We start from the raw sequence: 21,523 nt of genomic DNA on the forward strand, positions 1-21,523 counted from the left end.
GTGTCACCTGCTCAAGACACTACATGTTGGAGAATACTGCCGGTGATCAAGACCATCTGATTTGCACTACCCAGAAGAGCAAGGACTGCAATTGGCCCGACTGAGCCTGAAAGCTTGGTGAGCCAGTACGAAGCAACTATCTGGTGAGTGAACCGCCTGATGAGTGAACCGTCCAGTGGTGTGTTGACCGAGATGGTGTGAATGGGAGAATCACATTTATTGTGGGGCCAGTGCTCGTTTTACTGTGGAGGCAGCGTTGTGTTGGAGTACATCGTAGTCGATGTGTAATAAGCGTAAACAAAGTGCGCTGTACAATTAATTGTAGGGAACAGAAGACCTGTGTGATGGAGTACATCGTGGTCGGTATGCAGTTGGCATAAGTGAAGTGCATTGTATAACTTATTGGAAGAACATAAGACATGATCAGCAGCCAGTATGTTGTTAGTGTTTAATAAACAACAAAAGTTACCGGATACTTAGGCTGTGAGGCTGGCAGACTCTGGCGTGTTATGTTCCTCTCCATTCTACTTCGGTGTGTGACGTGCACTGCAAAGATGATGTGCGCGTGTGCACGAGTAGTGGCATGAGGACCCAGCTGTGTTATTGCGCTTCCAAGCTACCCAATTACAGCAAGTGACAACGTAGCTTGGCAACCACCGTGATTGTCTGCGCTGGTTAAGGATACAGCTGACCTTATTCAGCAACTCAAAGCTACGATAATCGTCAGTTTTAATTCCAGTCTTCGTTGTGAAAAAATGAATAAATAATAATAATAGTTTTAAGGAGAGAAAACACAGGAACTTACACGCGGGTTTTACTAAGAAGAAAGGAACTTGAACTATTGAAACTGTCGTCTGTTCTACAATTTACAATTACCTGAACAACGGTGACCACCTTATTTATTTTGACTTGGTTTTATTTACCAATGATCTGAACAACGGTGACTACTTTACTTATTATAACTAATTGTTTGGGGGGATTGGTCTATTGCATTAATTAATTATGATAATTATTTATCACTTTTTAGGTCAGTGTTTATACATTAAGTATTAACTTCCACATTACCAATGTATTAGTAGTACAACATTAATAAGCATGGACATGTCAAATATGTTAGCCCCTCTCAAATTTCTTCAAAATCCTGGTGTGCCTAAAATGCCATGGGAGGATTGGTTAGAATCCTTTGAGACATATTTAGATGCAATTGGTGGTGAGGATTTCATAGATTCTCAGAAAGGTAGCACTTTTGAAGCACAATCTGGGTATTGAAGGAAGAAAAGTACGGAAAACATTACCCATTACCACAAAAAGGAACCATACTAGTCTTGGTAATATGGCCAGTGATAGAGAGGGTGAGGGAAGTGGCGAAGGTGAAGTGCAATGCAACCAAGAGGTACCAATTGATGGGTTTTTTGAAGTTGTCAAAGCATTAGAGGAGAATTATGGTAAGAAAGTTAGTATAGTGGTAGAGAGGCACACATTTTTTTCAAGGACACAGCTACCTGGGGAATCTGTGGAACAATATATTTCTGTATTAGGAACATTTGCGTCTACATGTAGATTCAGGGATCTTCATGAGGAGATCATAAGGGATCAATTCATAAATAGAACAAATAATGTTAAAATTCAGGATAGATTGTTAGATATGAAAGACCAGTCTTTACAGAAGACCACAGAAGTAGCTAGACGTATTGAAAACACCTCTAGATATGTTAAAGAATTGAGCACGGACCAAGTGAAGGTGAAATCTGATATAACTAAGGTTTGTGTTGTAGAAAAATATCCATTAAAAAAACGAAGTCAGCACCAAAACCACTATACCTAAAAACATCTGAGTTTGTTACAGACATGGCAGCACAAGACACACTGCAGAGACTGACAAATGTTTTGCCACTAAGGAAAAATGTTACAAATGTAAAAAGATAGGTCACTTAGCGCGTATGTGTAAGGCTGGATCCTTTACAGGTGATAAATTGAAGCTTTCTGTGCACACCATTTGAGAAAGGTATGAAGATGACAATTCTCCCAATGAAGGGGAAGTTGAAGTCACGGTCATATGCGATAATGTTGTTAACGATATATGTGAAGATTACAAAAGTGTAATGTAGGATTCAATGGTACAAAAATAAAAGTTTGGGCAGACTTGTGCTCTCCATACTCTATTATTGATAAAACCACATGGGGGAAGGTAGGAGGTTACAATTTGAATTCTCCTGATATTGAGCCAGTTGGTTACTGTGGTGTTAAACTTCCATTGCTGGGCCTCTTTAATTGCATTCTATCTTACAAAGGGAAGGAAGCTACCAGCAAGGTATATGTCGTAGAAAAAGGAAGAGCATTGCTGGGGTGGTGCGAACAAAAAACGCGTACCATTACACTGGACCCCAATCACCCGCAACAAGTTCTGGTCATGGAAGATGCGGAAAAAATCAAGTGGAGTGCCAAATTTCCCAAATTATTTGGGAATAAACTGGGATTTTTAGAAAAATTTGAGCATCACATTGTACTTAAATCTAACAGTGTTCCATGTGTACAAAAGGCAAGATATTTACCATTTACCCTTAGAGAAAAATTGAAGAAAGAGCTTCAAAGATTATGTCAAGCACAGGTCATTGAACACATTGAGTCATCTGAATGGCTTAGTCCCATTGTTTTAGCACGCAAACCTGACGGAAATTTACGTATGTGTCTTGATTTGAGAGATCTTAATCGTAATATTCTGGTTGACCGTTACTCCTTATCTCATATTAATGAAATGGTGTCCTCTGTCACTAATGCAGCTTATTTTTCATTAATTGATTTATCTAATGCATACCATCAGATCAAGCTACATCCTACAACAACACACCTTAGTTCCTTCATTACACCAGAGGGGGCGTTTCAATTTATCCAAATGCCATTTGGCTTAGCATCCGCATCTGTGGTATTCCAAAGAGTAATGTGCAAGATTTTAGATGGGTTGTCTAAGGTGTTGGTGTTCCAAGATGATGTACTGGTGTGGGGGCAAATCGAAGTGAACTTGATATAATATTGGAACAGGCTTTAAATAGATTACAAGATGCAGGTTTATCTGTGGGAGTTAACAAATGCAAGTTTGGTGTGAAACAAATTCATTACCATGGGCACACTTGAGTAAGAGATGGAGTAAAACCAAAAAAGAAACTCTTGGATGCCATTTCAGATGCACCGTCACCACGTGACAAAGAGCAATTGCGTTTGTTTCTAGGTCTTGCTGAATTCTATTTCAAGTTTGTGCAGCATTTTTCTGACAAAGTACATGTCCTGAGAGTATTAATGAAAAAAGGTATCAAGTTTGATTGGTCAGATGAGTGCCAAGAAGCCTTCGTGTCCATTAAAGAACAGATTGGAAAGGCTGTGGCGCTAAAACCCTTCAATCCATCAGATTATTGGATGATTGTGGTGGACGCCAGTGCATATGGTTTGGGAGTGGTTCTTATGCAGAAACATTTAGGGCAAGAGTGGGTAGTGGCCTTCGCATCCAGCACCCTTAAGGGTGCGGTGGCTACTAATTCTGTCATTGAAAAGGAAGCTCTTTCATTCTGGTGGGGTGTAAACTACTTAAAAATGTACATCTGGGGAACACATGTTGAAGTCAGATCATATCACAAACCACTTATAGACTTGTTCACCACCAAGGGAGCTAGGAAAGCGACCCCCAGGATTGCCAAATGGCTGTACAGATGCCAGGGGAATGATTATTCTCTCAAGTATGTTCCAGGAATTGGTAACATTAATGCTGACTGTTTATCATGATTACCCCTAGATTGTGATGATGAAGAAATAGATTCTAATGAGGACTGTAGGGTGGCTCGTATATCTGAAGCATGCAAGAATGCTATTTCTGTTGATGAGTGGAAAGCTGCGATGGTGGCAGATCCCATATTCAAGGATATAGTAATTGAATTATCCAATTCTTCTAATTCTAGTTTTGTGCTTAAGAAAAGATTTGGTGAGTTCTGGACAGTTTGGACAGAACTTTTGTTAAGTATGGTGTGTTGCGTAGAAATTATAGGCTGGTAGTGCCTGGAGGTTTATGTTCCAGATTATTAAAACTACTGCATGAAGGACACAACTGCATGTCTGGTTTGAAAATGAAAGCTAGGGAGACATTCTGGTGGACTGGGATGGATAGGAATGCAGAAGAGCATGTACGCGGATGTGTAGAGTGCATGTGTAGTGACAAATCTAATCGTGTCGAGGAATCTCCTATTGTTTCCACCAGTTTTCCAAGGAAACCATGGGAAAGGGTAGCTATGGAGATATGTGAACCTTGTTCTGGGAAGGGTATAAGCAATAAATTTGCTTTAGTACTAATAGATTACCATTCCAAAATGGCCAGAAGTGTCTTTTTCTGGTGATATCAAGGCGGCCAACATAATTGAATTTCGTGACCAAATTTTTAACAGAGAAGGGTGTTCCAATACTTTAATTACGGACAAAGGACCCCAATTTGTTGCAGAGGAATTCAAAGCCTATCTGCTCAGGATGGTAATTTCTCACCATACTACTGTAGTTTATAACCCCAAGGAAAATGGTTTAGTCGAGAGATTCAACCGTGTTTTGAAGGAGTGCATTCAATTATCTGAAAATAATGGTGGGGATTGTAAGCTAGCGGTAAAAGAAATGCTGTGGAGTTATTTACCACTCCCCATTCCGTCACAAAGGAAACTCCATTATTCTACTTAAAGGCAGGCAACCAGGTACAAGAGTCTCCCATGCGTGAAGGATTACATATTGTTCACATAAAGTGTGTAAGAAGAGTTTAGATTACAAGGTCAAAAAGTATCAGGACAAATATGTGAGCAGACATAATGATAGATTAAAAAAAGGAAGACAAGTGTTTAGAGATGGCGATTGGGTAAGAACTAACAACGATGGTGTTCAAAAAAGGGGATTATCCAAATGGTCAGTGCCTATGTGCATTACCAAGGTTGCTGGAAACAATGTGTGGTTGACAGATAGCGACCATACGCAACCGCCCGCATTGAGAAATCTTGCTGGGATGTGGTCTAGCATTGGATTTCCCTTGCTGGCGCTCGCCAAGTTAACACAAAGCAGGGCAGAGTTTTTCAGAACTCTGCGTGCTCTGTGGAGCTCAGAGTGCGGAAAACTCCTAAAACTCCGCGAACAGAGCTGAGTTCACCCCCAAAGCCTAGTTGTTCCTCGTTTTCAAATTAAAATCTCAGAACAGGAGATATTTACCAAACATGGTAACCTCACACAAGGGTAGGGGTATGTTCTAAGTGCATTAAATATGTCACCTACTCCACCTAACTTGTAATGAGGAAGTGGGAAACTGGGTTGTTGCTTGACTGGGGTGTGACCCCTGGTCAAGCAGTAGTCACAGTGCTTTGCAGGATGAACCACAAAAAGTCACTAAAATTAACATGTGCTTAACCCTATTTAGCTTGGCACAAAATGCAGTCAGGCTTAACTTAGAGGCAATGTGTGGAGTATTTATTCAGCACACAAACAGTAATAAAGTGAAAGCAAAATGCGAGAAAACCCCCACACCAATTTGGAAAAATAGAGTACTTTTTAATAAATTATTTTTACACCAAAAGGACAAACATCCAACTAATAGAACCAGAGTTATGAATTTTTTATGTTTTATTAAAAACCAGCATCTAAGAGATCAAAGCTTTAATTGCTGACATCTAGTTGCGCAGGACTGGATCAATGTGAAAAAATATGGCAGACCGCAATGGAGCATGTTTCAGATACAAGTGGATTGGGCCTTACCATCGGAAGTGGAAGGATTTCTGAGAAAAATGTTCTGAGAAGGTATAGTTAAGAAGACCAGGGCTGAAGGAGATGTCTGAGGAGGGATTTTCATGGTCAAAAAGTCTGGGCCGTAGCTGTAGTGAATATTTCTACATTCGGACTTACTCTCTGAAAGGGAAGTTGAAAGTCTCCAGTGAGACGAGCACATAGCTGTAGCTGAAGTCTGTTCCACAAGGTCAGATACTCCTTTGGTGTAGAACCACTGAAACGGATTTGCTGCTGCAGAGAATAACGTAGTGGGAGAAGATGCAACATTGATCTGACAGATGGCGCACCCAAGACGGATAGGCAAGTAGGTTGGTCCCAGTCTCCTCCTCCCCACTTTTGGATGTTGGTTATCTGGTCACTTTCAGCACCACTTCCAAGGGCCTAGAAGTACTGGAGGGGCACAACTTGGAGGGGCAGGACCTACTCAGGCTGGGTTCCGGTGTGGTTTAAAGGTGAGGCTCAGATCAGGAGGCCGGCAAACTAGTTTTTTTGAGTCACTCTAGTGGTACTGGGTTAAGCTTACAGGTCCATTCCTTCTTCACTAAGCAAGAGAGCAGCAGGGCAGAAAAGCAGCAATTCAGCAAGGCAGTAGCAGGTCAGCAGTCCAGCAGAGTGGCAGTCACTTCTGCAGCTCAGCAGTTCTTCTTCCTGGCAGAGTGTCCACGGGTTTTATCACACTATAGGGGTTCTTTTGGAGTAATTGTCACGATCCACGGTGCCACCCCACTATAATACTATTCACAAAAAAGATAATGAGATGGTTTGGCTGCTAGGCTAACATACTAGGGTGTAAGGGAATGGGCAATTAGTCTTGTTAAGACGAGAACCCTCACTCACCCAGCGTTGACATGCTTCATCATTGGGTTCCCTCTTGCACATTGTGACAGGAAGGTGCACAGTGTGGGCTACAACTCTCCCTCAGGAGAGGAGCGTGAGGTGTTTTAGGTAGAGGTGGGCGGAATTTATGTAGTCGCGCTACGCAAAGCTCTGCGAAACGGTAAAAAATCTCTGCGAACATGCAGAAATTCCGCAAACACGTGGAATTGCTTGTTCACAATGCTTTTTTCCTGTTCACGATCGCTGTTTGCATGCCCGGGGGAAATATCTCGCAACCACGCATTTTGAGAACGTGAATAAGCAAAAAATTCTGTGAAGCCGCGGAATGCAGAATTTTGGGTAATTCCGCATTCTCCACAGAACGCGAAATTACCCAAATTCCCCAAATTCCGCGAGCGGAACGGAATTTATCACCCAGGCCTAGTTTTAGGTAATCCAAAGGAAGACGGAGTGAGGGGCAGAGTGCAAAAAATTAAAAATTATAAAGTGAGTTAAAACTAACTCATGGATGGACAAAGGTAACTTTAATTGGTGTCCCCAGTGGATAGGGCTAAAATCAGCTAAGTGAAAAATAGGGATATGGATGTTTCCTATTGGGTTACAGTCAACATGTTTCTGTCTGTTTGACCAACTGGTTCATGGCATACTTGTAGTCCCACTAGACCCACTTGTAGTCAGTCTGCTATTTTCGTGAGAAAATGATACGTGTAAAATACCATACTCTAGTTTAATGGCATCAATCACATGGTACCAGCTGCAGTCCAGTCCCACGTCTGTAGGAGATACAAACATTCAAGTAAAAATTGTAATATGAAAAACCACTACACTTCCTACATTGTATGCATACAAAAACACCAGTGTGAACACCACCTCACAGCACACATCACAAATAATTTTTGCATACTAGAATGGTTGGTTGTCTCACCAATTCAGTACTATTAATGTACCTCCACCTTCAAGGGGTCCTTTACTTTACTGACAGGTCTCAGGAGTCTAAAGGTATAAGAAATGTAATAGTGCTATTAAAACACACAGAAACCTATTAAATTCAATAGGATGTGCTTAGCTTATTATGTTATGTGTTGTCCCTGTTGCTTCTGTTATGCAATAAGTAATAACTGAAGAAAGGGGCATACAACAGATCACATATTCTTGTTATGGTGTACAGTATTTGTCTGTATCTTGTCTAACTTTTCTTTATATAGGGAATGATATATGTTATCTATATGTAGACACAATATGTGCGGCATGCTAATGCCGATTTGCTATAGTCATCTGAATCTACTCATAATAGTGTATATCTTTCTCCCAAAAGTGATTAAATTGGCACATGAATGAATGAATGAAAGGTGAGCTTATATAGCGCAGCTGTCACTCCAGTCGGAGCCTCCTGGCGCTGAAGATAACCGGGTTGACTGTACTGTACTAACTAGATAAGGGCAAGAGAGTGGGCGTCGGAAAGGCCAAATATCCAGGTCTTCAGGGCTCGTTTAAACGGATTAAGCTGTTGTATTGCCCTCAGTTCCTTAGGTAATTGGTTCCATGCCTTTGCTCCTAATATTGTAGCTGATTTTCCTCCCTTAGTTGATAGCTTAAACCTTCCCACTGCCAAAAGATTAGCCGAGCTTGAACGAAGAGTTCTGGTAGTAGTATATGGTTTAAATCTGGCGGAAAGATAAGCTGGGCCAACTCCTCGAACGGCTTTAAAAGTCATCAAAAGAAGTTTAAAGAGGATTCTTTTGGGAATTGAAAGCCAGTGTAGAGTCTTCAGAGCAGCTGAGGCCGATGATTTACGGGGAAGTCCCAAAGCCAGCCTAGCAGCAGCATGTTGGACCACCTGAAGCCGTCTTAGGGAAGATTTGTTAATCCCAGCAAGAAGGCTGTTACAGTAGTCCAACCTCGATAGTATAAGAGCTACTGTCACAGTTTTCCTTGCTGCCGCTGGAATAACATTGAAGAACTTTTTCAAAGTACGAATGTGGCCAAAGCAAGTACCCGTTAATTTTGAAACATGAGGCTTGAAGGAAAGTGATGAGTCAAATAAAACTCCCAGATTTCTAGCCACCTCAACAGTGGATGGAGGGGCTGCTGTGGCCTCTGGCCACCAGTCTCTGGGTTGAAACGTATTATTTTTCCCAATAGGGAGAATTTCTGTTTTGTCGGTGTTACAACAGAGATGATTATTAGTCATCCATTTAATGATCTCAGCAAAACATGTTTTAAACTTCTCCTCAGCAGATGTTGATCTATCCTCCAGAGACAGAATGAGCTGTGTGTCGTCAGCGTAAGATGTGGTCTCAATTCCAAAGGAAGAGATCAGTGAAATCAGTGGGGCCATGTATATATTAAACAGCAGAGGGCTGATGGAGGCCCCCTGAGGGACACCCGTGGAGACAGTGCGTTCAGATGACACACAAGATCCCAAAGAGATGACTTGTTTCCTGTTGGACAAGAATGATTCAATCCATGCCAGGGCCGTGTTAGTGATGCCGCATGCTCTTAATCTGGCTAACAGGATGTCATGGGAAATGGTATCAAACGCGGCAGATAGGTCCAAAAGAATCAAAACTGCCTTTCTGCCACTGTCTAGGATGAATTTTAGGGTGTCAGTAATCTCAAGTAAAGCTGATTCTGTTGAATGTTTAGGACGAAAGCCCGACTGTCGAGGATGAAGGATGGATGCAGCTTCGGTGAAAGTAGCAAGTTGTTGACATACTATTTTCTCTGTGATCTTACCCAGAATGGGGAGGAGCGAGATAGGCCTGTAATTAGATAGGATTGCGGATTCTATATTCTGTTTCTTCTTTAAAGGTTTGACAATCGCCAATTTCCAATCTGGTGGAACTTTACCCAAAGCGAGTGAGGAGTTTACTATGTCATTGATAACAGGATTAACCACATCAATGATATGATGTAGGAACGTCGGAGGACAGACGTCCAGTGGTGAACCAGATTTGCAAGCTAATATGGCTTCTTTAGTTTGGACTAAAGTGGCCGCTTGAAATGAAGCCAAGATAGGAGTATTGGTACTGGGGTCTGATTCACTAGTATCTTCCCGTTTCCAGGTTCCAAAATTATTTTGGATGTTTTTAATTTTGTCCTCAAAGTAATCTGCAATTTCATTGCAGAGTGTCACAGACAACGGTATGGTGGTGATTAGGGCCTTAGGGTCAGTAAAAGATTTTACAATTTTAAATATTTCTTTTGTGTTATTCTTAGCTGTAGAGATTTTGTTGCAGAAGTAATCCCTTTTTGCAGTATTAATGGCCAGTTTATAATTCTTCCTAAAGGCTTTGAAGATATGCAACTTGGATACTTCGTATCCTCTCCTCCATTTACGTTCTAGCTGCTTGCTCTGTAAGTGGAGATCTGCAAGGTCTTTGGAAAACCACGGGTCATTGTGGATCTTCCTTTTGGAGGTTCTGGTGGCTCTTCTGGGGGGTTCCAATGTGTTACCAATGGATGTAATCCATTTATTAAAGCTGATTGAATCCTCTTCAGGATCCCCTATGATTTCCGGTACCGTGTTTAAGGCTGTGGCTGTCAAGAGGTGATTAGAGGCCAACGAGAGCCACCTCCGTTTACTAGTATTAGTATGGTCACTGTTGTTTGTAGCTGAACTAGTTTTTAGGGGAATAAGAAAGCCGAAGGGAATAAGACTGTGGTCAGACCATACCTGTGGCAGTGGTTCACTAGTCTGTAAAGATTCTAGGTTGGAGCAGATGGTGTCAAGAGTGTGTCCACCACCATGAGATGGGTCTTGTACCAACTGTTTCAGTCCCAACATAGTAATAGTCTCTAGGAAGGATGCCACTCCCAAGTTACTCTGACATTCTAAATGAAGGTTAATGTCTCCAAGAAGAGTGAAATTCGAGTATCTAAGCACTGCCTCACTGAGGGCTTCTCCCAGGGAGTCTAGAAAGATATTGCTATTTCCTGGCGGTCGATATAACAAGACTCCAGAGAAAGAAAAGGAATGGTCCATGGTACAGCAAAATCCCATGTGCTCTGCTCCTTTAAGGCTTTGGAGGGAGAAAGTCTTCATCTGCACAGTTTCCCTGTGTATGACGGCTACTCCCCCTCCCCTACCCTCCTCTCTGTCCACCCTGCACATGGTGAATTCTGGCGGCAGAGCGGTTACAATGTCTGGATTACAATCTTCCCTTAACCATGTTTCAGTTATAAATAGGATATCAAATTTATTCTCAACAATCAGCTCCTTTATATCCAGGGCATGCTTCCTTAAAGAGCGAGCATTTATTAAGCCACCACGGATGGATACTGAGTGGGAGTGTGTGGTATCTGGGACAGTCTTCATGTCATGGTTAATTACATTAATTTGTATCTGGCATTGTAGGCAACTTATCGGTCCCACAATATCGTTAACGTCGAGCAAGTGACCGCACTGTTTACCTGTATTTAGTTCCTCTAACTGTCGCTTAGTCCTGGACAGATTTGGGGGACAACGGACAGAATGGCTGGCGCTGGGCGCGGAGTGGTCGCGGACGGGCGCAGACGGGCTTGCCTTTGGCGCGCCGCCGGCGCGCCCGCTGCGTGCGTCCGCTACGCGTCAGCGCCATATCCACTTTAAGTAGTGTGTGAGAGGGCGTGGGTCTAAAGACTAGACCGTGACACTCACAAGATGGGGGTGTCAAGTGTCTACCGGAAGTAAGAAAGACCAATTTTAGCGTTGTAGCTCCCTCCACGCAATCAGCACCAGCTGTGGTGGACCGGGGAGTGCACGCAACGGTAAAGATACTGGCAAGAATACAAGAAGTACGTTTTAAAATCAGTGAAATAAATTCCCTGCAAAGTGAAAATACACGAGGTACGTTTTTTAAAAATAAGTAAAATGCGTTCCCTGCAACGTGAGTTAAGCAGCGTTTAGTATGTCAGAATAGATTAAAGCTCAATTGCCCAGAATGACAAAACAGTTCTTTACAGAGGTAAATTTCAATTTACAAGACCCAAAAAACGAGCCTTATTTGCAGCAGTCACAGTAAAACACAACCAGTTATCAAATGCGCGTCAGCGCCATATCCACTTTAAGTAGTGTGTGAGAGGGCGTGGGTCTAAAGACTAGACCGTGACACTCACAAGATGGGGGTGTCAAGTGTCTACCAGAAGTAAGAAAGACCAATTTTAGCGTTGTAGCTCCCTCCACGCAATCAGCACCAGCTGTGGTGGACCGGGGAGTGCACGCAACGGTAAAGATACTGGCATGAATACAAGAAGTACGTTTTAAAATCAGTGAAATAAATTCCCTGCAAAGTGAAAATACACGAGGTACGTTTTTTAAAAATAAGTAAAATGCGTTCCCTGCAACGTGAGTTAAGCAGCGTTTAGTATGTCAGAATAGATTAAAGCTCAATTGCCCAGAATGACAAAACAGTTCTTTACAGAGGTAAATTTCAATTTACAAGCCCCAAAAAACGAGCCTTATTTGCAGCAGTCACAGGAAAACACAACCAGTTATCAAATGCGCGTCAGCGCCATATCCACTTTAAGTAGTGTGTGAGAGGGCGTGGGTCTAAAGACTAGACCGTGACACTCACAAGATGGCGGGTGTCAAGTGTCTACCGGAAGTAAGAAAGACCAATTTTAGCGTTGTAGCTCCCTCCACGCAATCAGCACCAGCTGTGGTGGACCGGGGAGTGCACGCAACGGTAAAGATACTGGCAAGAATACAAGAAGTAAGTTTTAAAATCAGTGAAATAAATTCCCTGCAAAGTGAAAATACACGAGGTACGTTTTTTAAAAATAAGTAAAATGCGTTCCCTGCAACGTGAGTTAAGCAGCGTTTAGTATGTCAGAATAGATTAAAGCTCAATCACCCAGAATGACAAAACAGTTCTTTACAGAGGTAAATTTCAATTTACAAGCTCCAAAAAACGAGCCTTATTTGCAGCAGTCACAGTAAAACACAACCAGTTATCCCCACTCAATTGGGCTAGTTGAGTCCTAAGGGTCGGGTATGCAGTGTCCATTTGTGAGATCATTACTGAACTCATGGTGCATATACAGGGTCACTTTGTATCTACCCTGTACGTATTAAGCGCTAATGAAGCGCCGACGGCGTCTTACCCAGCCGGATGAATGCCGAACGAAGGATGTAATTAGAATAACAACTAAAGTCCGGGCGGGCACCAGGACATCGTTAACCACTGGGTTGCAACCTGGACGTCGTTGCTGCCCTTCCCGCGAACTTTGATACCCTTCATTTCACCAGTAACCACCCAAGAAGCCTTAAAGAAAACTTGCCATATCGGCAATTTTTACATATAAGGCTAAATTGTTCTTTTAAAGATGAGTACATCCTACATACCAAGAACCTGATGGAAAGACTTCTAGACCGAGGCTATCCCCAAAAACGTTTTAAAAAAGCAATGAAAAGAGCATGGTGGACTCCACATGAGACCCTGCTCAAGAGAAGAGAAAAAACACAAACAGAGAGGATCGTGAGTGTCAACTTTTTGCCCCACTTCTAACTAGCTGAAGAAGGTAATTCACCAAAAATGGCACCTGGTAAAAAATCTTGATAAGTCGCTGACCTCAGCTCTTTGCTTTTAAAAAAGACAGAAATATTGCCAACCAAGTAGTGAGAGCAGCATTACCTAAAAGAAAGGCGAGCACTCTTCGTGATTTCATTGGCCTTCCTCCAGTAAAAGGCCACCATAAATGCGGGACATGTATATCTTGCGGATCCACACTTGAGGGAGACCTGTTATCACACAATGCAATTCATTGGAAACATGAGACGGTTTCCAATTGCAAGTCCAAAAACGTAGTGTACGGAGTTCTTTGTCCTTGCATGAAACTATACATTGGCAAGACAAACCAGGAAGTCCGATATAGGATCTCCCAACATAAATCTAGAATACGGAAGAATGTGTTAACTGCAGCTCTAGTGAATCACTGGAGGGTAAATGCACATACTGACAAAGAATTGAGATGGACCTTCATCAAAGGTCGAGCAAGATTGTAGAAGTGGAGATCTGGACGCCAAATTAATACAACAAAAAGAAATGCAGATTCTAAAATATAACACAGCAGTTGATGGCTTGAACAAGCTCTCAGAAATATACATATTGTGAGGTGAGACTCGTGGTGATTAGGACTTGCAACATGTTTCTCATCTTCATTAAATCATGACAACGTGGGTTCTTTTTGGGGGCCCATGACACCATGTAGGCATCCTGCATGACATGAACATGATAGGTTCCACTCTAAACTCTCATTCAGGTCTTCCAAATGGTCTACAGTCAGGCGGGGGCTCTCAAAACCGAGTTGGTTAAGCCCATTGCTGTATTCATGTTTGGTAGCGAGAATTGTAAAACATGCGCGATGTGTGTCAAAGATATCACTGAGGATTTTAAATGAACTGTGCGCAGGTCCTTCGAAAAAACTCAGATGCTACATTTGGACTAAGCCTTGACTTCAACTTCCATAAGCCCCCGGGATTTTACGTCATCATCCCTTCATTCAAAATCCTTTCCGTTTCTGCTAACTGACACCGCAGAGCTCCCTAACAACACGTGAAGAACTGACCGCACGCTAGCTAAGCTCGCCACTGAAGGTAAGACTTGGGCTGCCATTGAAATGAAGTTCCGTCTTTCGGTGGTGAATAGGATGAGAGGGTTGCCGTTTATACTTTTTTCTCCCTGTCTTAAAAGAGAAAGCCTAGGCTACCCCTAGTTAAAACGTCCATCCGTCCCAGTCAAAATAAAATAGCCTCAGTCTTTAAACTTGGCTTTTCCGTGTTCTTTTCATTCTTTCACGTGAAGCGAGCCACTTTCGCCAAAATTGCAATTGGCGGACTACGGGCACACCGACACAGCTACACACCTCTGTGCGTCTTTTTAATTTACTCAAATTGAAGTGCTATGATGTGCAGGCCACTAACGGCCAACATTTGGTTGTTTTTCAGACATGTAGAAATCTCGCATATAAACGCCGGACGCCCGTCCCACTCTGTCGTACTTTAATTTCTGCCACCGCGTAGGGGACAGGGCCCTACCCCTGTCTATCTTGATATTAGCAAACCGCAAATGGTAAATGCGGCATGTACGAGTGCTTTATATATCGTTCTAGCTATGAATGCACTGTGTACACGTTATTCTGCTTCACTACGCGGGTTCCATTTTGGAAGCGATGGCCATCTTGTCATTGCCCTCACATAGGCTATAATGGAGTAAATACGGGCCTCACAGTACATGTGCTTTCCCTCTGACTTCTTGGTGACCTGGGCAGCTGGCTCTGCTGCCCCGGGTCAAACCGGTCTCACGAGCTCCCGTTCCTCCATCCACCTGTGATTAGCATCAGGGTTTGACCCGTCATAAAACCCTTTCATTCTATACAATCCCCCGGCTAATCTCTTTCACACCTGCTTGTTCCTGCTTTATGACTTGTTTCCCAAACAGGAGATGCTCATGTTTATTGGGGGTCTATTGACATCCAATGTGGGATCTGAACCTTACTGTGTAAATCATTGTGGGCTGGCCGAACTGGAATGTGGGATGGTCATCATGACTCTGCTTTTTCGTTTGTAATGTATACCTTTATATGGCCATATCGTAAACCAAGGAATGTGTGCCTGGAGCATGATATTTTGTACTTAAGGAGAAGTCCGTTCCTATGATTTTCAGCAGTCTCCTGAGAACATACACGCTGTTGTACTTCTAGGATACCTGTCATTGGTCTGCAGCCAATAAACGATTCTTTGACTTCACCCAGAAGACTCTGTGTTTCTGTAGGTCCGGAACAGGGTGAAACCCAGAAGTCATAGGGTGTGTGTCCCTGCACCGCTGGGTCTAAAATACCCAGTACTTCAGTTTGGCGCCCAACGTTGGGCGATTTCAGCAGTACCAGTCCAAGCCAGAGGTTCGTGAGGAGCTTCGTGTGGAAATTCCGGAGGAAGGCCGCCACTTCATCGACCCCTGCATGTCGACGTGGTCCGAAAGTCTTTTCTGCGAGGTTCTCCGCGTCCCGACGGCTACGAAGGACTGCTGCCCTGATTAATCGACCTGTTTTGGACCCTTGACAAGTTTTGAGAGAGCGAAACAATCGAGAGAGTCTTCTGGTGACGTCATCGACCAGCAATATTCAGTTAAGTATAAGTGGAGCGTCTCCCATTTGTTTTTGGTATCCTTAGGGATCGTTTGATTTGGTAATTTGGTCATTTGGAGTTTGCAAACGCCAAAGCCAGAGGACTCGTGTATTCACGAGAATATCGTAATCGATAATCCTTTGACGTTTGGATCTAGACTAGTGAGCGAAGATGCCTGGTTCTGGACTATTTGGTAGATTATTCTGTTTGGGTTGTGGAAAAGATTTCCAGCTAGAGGAATCATGTCCGGTTCCTCCGGTTGGAACTCCAACTTATGAGCTCTATGTAAAACATGGCGTAGGCCCCATTGCATATAACGAAGTGTGGATCCACTACACCAGGAAAGATGGTGTTTTAAAATGGCCCCAAAATGGTAGTTTTGATACCGATATTTTAGAAAACTTAGAAATTAAATTGTTTAAGAAGAAAGCCCGGCCGGCGATGTTTGACTCTTTCCGCTTATGGCGAAAGGAAGCCAAACAAAAGGAAATTAAGTTAGCGAAAAAGAATAAGAGAGAGAAAGGTATGACAGTGATGCAAGCAGCTGTACAATTTAAAGACAATGAGGAGGAGCAGATGAGGGAGCAATTGCATAGGCAGCACAAGTTAGGGATTGACAAATGTTACCCAGCTTTACCACATTCTAAGCAGAATGAGTCCGAAGAAAAGGAGAAAGATCCCTTGATGTCACATTTGTTGAGTTCGCCACCCCCGTATGCTCAAACTGCCACGGCGCCTCCCCAGCTTGTAAATATGCCACCTCCAGTGCATATACTGCAAGCTTTGCCGCTACCGCCAGCTGCTTTGCAGCCGGTTCCTATCCCTGTAGCGCAGCCCTCTCAAGCACCGCCAGTTGTGCTTCCAACTGCCCCCGCACTTCCTGCGACTTTGCCTAATTTAGTAACTGCCTCCCCTAACACTCTTCCTTCCACCACTCCAGTACCTGTTTCTACATCCTCTTTTCTTCCCTCTGTTTTTCCCCCTGTTTCCGCCTCAGCTTCTCCTTCAGCGCGACAGCGTTTAGCTAATGTGGTTACTACATTGATGTCGCCTCTCTTTGACTCGTCTGGTGCGACTCCTGGTTTGCAGCGTAAGCAATTGCGTAGTCAGTTGCCTAACCCCAATGAGAAAAAGGTAATAGATAGCATGGCGCGTAGATGGATTGTTTTCCCTTCACTGTATGACGTGGAATCAGTTGTCAACGTTTTCCATCAGTGGGATGCCCCGAAACAGAGATATGTGTTTGAGAAAATGTGCGAATTTCTCTGTGAAGAATTGGAGGATAGTGGTAAAAATCCGAACCCGCAGGAATTGTATATAATTGTGGACCGTGGAGTCGATAAAGCAGTTGAGGTTGTATTGTCCTTGAGGAACGATGATTGCCAACAATCATTGTTTGAACAAGATGTCCTTGTGGGGAAAAAGGTAAAAGCATGACAATACCCTATGAGAGAAGTTCCCCCAGTATGGAAGGAAGCGGTTGCAGCTGCCGGTGGTAACCCCGCTGTGGCAGCGCATTTCCAGCGTGTTTGGGTGCATGTTCCATGGAAGCGCTCTGAGGTGTTAGCACTTAAGCAGTCCTTGCCTGATCCCCGTAAAAACCCAGCAGGTTATTATAAAGAGTTGTCACAGACAGCAGGATCATGCATTATGAATTTGGCCGATATAGACATGTTGTTTGGTAATGTTGTTCCACAGCCTCTATGGGGGTCAATTCGTAATGTAGATCACAATGCAGAACTAGGAGATACATGGGCTAACATTGTTGCTGCTGATGCTAGACAAATTGGTGGTGCGAAACCAGAACTTTTAGTAGCTGAATTGCCTGGTAGAATCATCACGTATATGAAGACAATAATGCCTGCGATGCGCGTAAATTGGGACAACTTATCTGCATGCAAGCAGAAGAAAGATGAGACAGTGTCAGACTTCTTTACCAGGTTTGAAGAAACGTTTATTGACCACAGTGGGCAGGATATGAGTACAGAGGGTGGCCAACGGTTATTTGTGGATAAGTTTGTGCAGAATCTACTTCCTGACCTGTGTAAAAAGTTAAAAGATTCAGAAAGTTCTTGGGCTGTTTCATCTTCAGCGCAAATACTGGCTACTGCACAGTATTATGAAAATAGAGATAAAGACGAGAAAGATAGAACAGAGAAGAAAACGAAGGAACTAAAGACAAAGGTCCTTTTACAGCAGGCCTATCCGCCACGTGGAGGTCAGAATAATTATAGGCAACCCCAAGGTGTCTATCACCAACCCCAACAGTTTCAGAACAATCAGCAAATGAATGGGTATTACCAACCACGTGTCCCTGTAGGTCCCAACCAATGTTCATACTGCAAAGAGGAAGGTCATTTCAAATATAGTTGCCCTAAATTAATGCAGCGGAACGGTAATATGTATGGTGCAAGAGGTAGGGGTGGTCAGCAAGCTCCTAGAGGCAGAGGGCGTGGAAGTGTTCCCCAGAACGCGCGTCCTCTTCCGCCTCAAAGTACCATCAATAGCTTTGATCAGCAAGCTAACGCGACTGGTAATACGGCCCAGTATTACAATAATGATTATTATGCAGAGGACGGTGATACCGAAAGTAATGACTACTAGGACAGCCGTAGACAGAGAGAGGGAGTTGTTTCAGTGCCAGTGGATCAGAGTGGACCGTATGTTGAGGTGACAACAGCAAATGTAACGGAGCCTTTTCTGCTAGACACTGGTGCTGCAAAGAGTTCAATCATGCATTCAAAACTCCCTGGCGCACCTTTGTCTGGCGATATAAATGTTTCGGTAGGTTTTTCTGGCGCCCCGGTTAGGAACCCGATCTCTAGTCCCATGTCACTTTCTGTTGGACCTTGCGAGCTGAAAGCACCCCTGATTCTGACCACAGGTTGTGGTGAGAATTTGCTGGGATTAGATTTGTTGAAAAGATTGCACGCTACACTGTATTGTTCTCCTTCAGGAGTACAACTTACATTAGGCAAGAAAGTGATTTCCCCAATGTACTTGTCTAAAAGCACAATGCCGCCTGAATTGTCATCCCTTCCGGATGCCCTTTGGGCTACTGGTCCCAATGATGTGGGCCTCTTGGAGATACCGCCATATGTGGTGACTTTAAAGGCTAATGTCAGACTGCCACGTATTCCCCAGTACAAGATCTCTAATGAAGGGCAGAAAGCATTATTAGACATTGTCAGCGACTTGATTAATAAAGGTGTCATTGAAGAGACAAGAGGTAACGTTTGCAATAGCCCGATTTTACCTGTCTTGAAACGAACGGACCCTTCACAGCCACCTGTTTACAGATTTGTGATTGATCTTAGAGAGGTTAATAAGATTGTTGTGCCACAGTTTCCGGTTGTCCCTGATATAACTGCCTTGTTAACGATGATTCCAGCCTCTGCTGCATGGTTTTCAGTGATCGATTTAAAGAATGCTTTCTTTAGTATCCCAATTGCAGAGGACAGCAGAGATATTTTTGGTTTTAGTCTGGGAGGCCGAAGCTTCCGCTTCAAACGCGCTCCCCAGGGCTACTGTGAGAGTCCATCCATATACAGTCAGGCTTTGAAAGCGCAGCTTGATGCACTTGTTTTACCTAGTGGCGCTATCCTGATTCAGTACGTGGATGATTTACTAATTGCAGCGGATACTGAGAAGATTTGTAAAGAAGCTACATTGTTATTGTTGCGCCATTTATCCGCTTTCCATCACAAAGTGTCTCTCTCTAAGCTGCAATATTGTCGACAAGAGGTGACCTACTTAGGTCATCTCTTATCGAAGGAGGGAAGGAAACTGACCCCAGAAAGAATTCAAGCCATTGCACAGTTGAGTGTGCCAAAAACACAGAGAGAAGTACGTGCTTTCTTGGGCATCACTTCATACTGTAGGCATTGGATCCCAAGTTTTTCCTTGTTGGCAAAACCTTTGTTAGCGTTAACATGTAAAGACACACCAAATCCTATCCCATGGTCTGAAGAGTGCCAGAAAAGTTTTTTGGAATTGCGCAATGCATTGTGTTCAGCACCTGTGTTGGGTACTCCTGACTATAGCAAGCCTTTTACATTGTATGTTCACAAGAAAGATGGTTGTGCGTTGTCAGTGTTAACACAGCATTTTGGCGACAGACCACGCCCATGCGCATATTTTTCATCCACCTTGGACCCTGTAGCGAGGGCATTGCCAAGCTGTCTGAGAGCGACAGCTGCTGCAGCGATGTCTATCCGACAATCTGCTGGTTTGGTAATGGACAATACATTGATTGTTATGGTTCCACACGCTGTAGACACATTATTAAATAGGACCAAGACACAACACTTGACTAGTGCGCGATTATCAGGTTATGAACTTACACTGTTAGCAAATCACATACACATAAAGAGATGCAATACGCTGAATCCAGCCACGTTGTTGCCAATTCCAGCAGACTCAGATGAGATTGAGCAACATGACTGTCTGTTCAGAACAGAAGAAGAGACGAAAGGGAGAGTAGATCTAAAAGATACTCCCCTGACTGAGTGTGATGGCACTTTATGGGTAGATGGTTCATGTTTCAAACTCCCTAATGGTGACACGACTGCTGCATATGCTATCACGACTTTGCACGCGGTCGTGGAAACTGCACGAGTGCCACATAATTCGGCCCAAGCAGCAGAGTTGATCGCCCTCACGAGAGCATGTGTGTTATCTGAAGGAATGAGAGTGAATATCTATACAGATAGCCAGTACGCCTTTGGCGTGGCTCATAATTTTGGGCGACTGTGGAAGGAGCGTGGGTTCCTGACGTCGCATGGAGCTAAAATTCAGAATGGCAAGTTGGTGAATGATCTCCTTGAGTCACTGACCCTACCGTTGCAAGTTGCGATCATGAAATGCAGTGCGCACAAGAAAATCACAGATGATGTTGGACGTGGGAATGCGTTTGCTGATGAAACCGCGAGAGAAACGGCACAGAATGTGAAGACTAGAATGTATGTTGCAGGCCCCGCAAGATGGGTTAATGATGTGGGAATGTGTGAGAACACAATAGAGAGTGTGAAGTCGCTTCAAGCTGAAGCCACAGAGGAAGAGTTAAGCAAGTGGAGAGAAAGTATGGGTAAGTTGGATGAGAATGGTTGTTGGATTGATCTGACAGAACATAGGCGATGGTTGTTGCCTGATGCATATGTGCTTCCAGTGGTTACTATGGCACATGGAATGGCACATATCAGTACGAAAGGTATATGCAAGTTGTTGGCTCCAGTATGGCAGAATACTGGGATTACCAAGTGTGCAGAGAATGTGGTCAAGAATTGCATAGTATGTTTGAAGTACAACCCTGGTAGGGGAACCGCAACCCCAGCTGGTCACTTTGCACCCTCATCATGTCCATTTGAAGTTTTGCAGCTGGACTTTATTCACATGGAAAGATGCAATAACCTGAAATATGTACTGGTGGTTGTTTGTGCTTTCTCAAAATGGATAGAGGCTTATCCTCTGAAAGATAACACTGCCCTATCCACAGCCAAAGCCCTTGTGAAAGAGTTTTTCCCTAGGTTTGGGATGCCGAGAAAGGTGTGGTGTGATAATGGAAGTGAGTTTGTGGGTAAAGTGATGAAAAATGTATGTGAAGGGCTAGGGATAAAGCAGAAGTTCCACGCTGCAAATCACCCCCAATCAGCTGGATTAGTAGAACGCTACAATGGAGCCTTAAAGCTCAAGCTGGCCAAAATTCAAGCGAGCACCGGTCTTAAATGGCCTGACGCTCTGCCTTTAGCACTCCTGTCCACCAGAATGACCATACACTCACGAGTGGGA

Source organism: Triturus cristatus, chromosome 2_2 (assembly GCF_964204655.1).
Source record: "Triturus cristatus chromosome 2_2, aTriCri1.1, whole genome shotgun sequence".
NCBI classification, from domain to species: domain Eukaryota; kingdom Metazoa; phylum Chordata; class Amphibia; order Caudata; family Salamandridae; genus Triturus; species Triturus cristatus.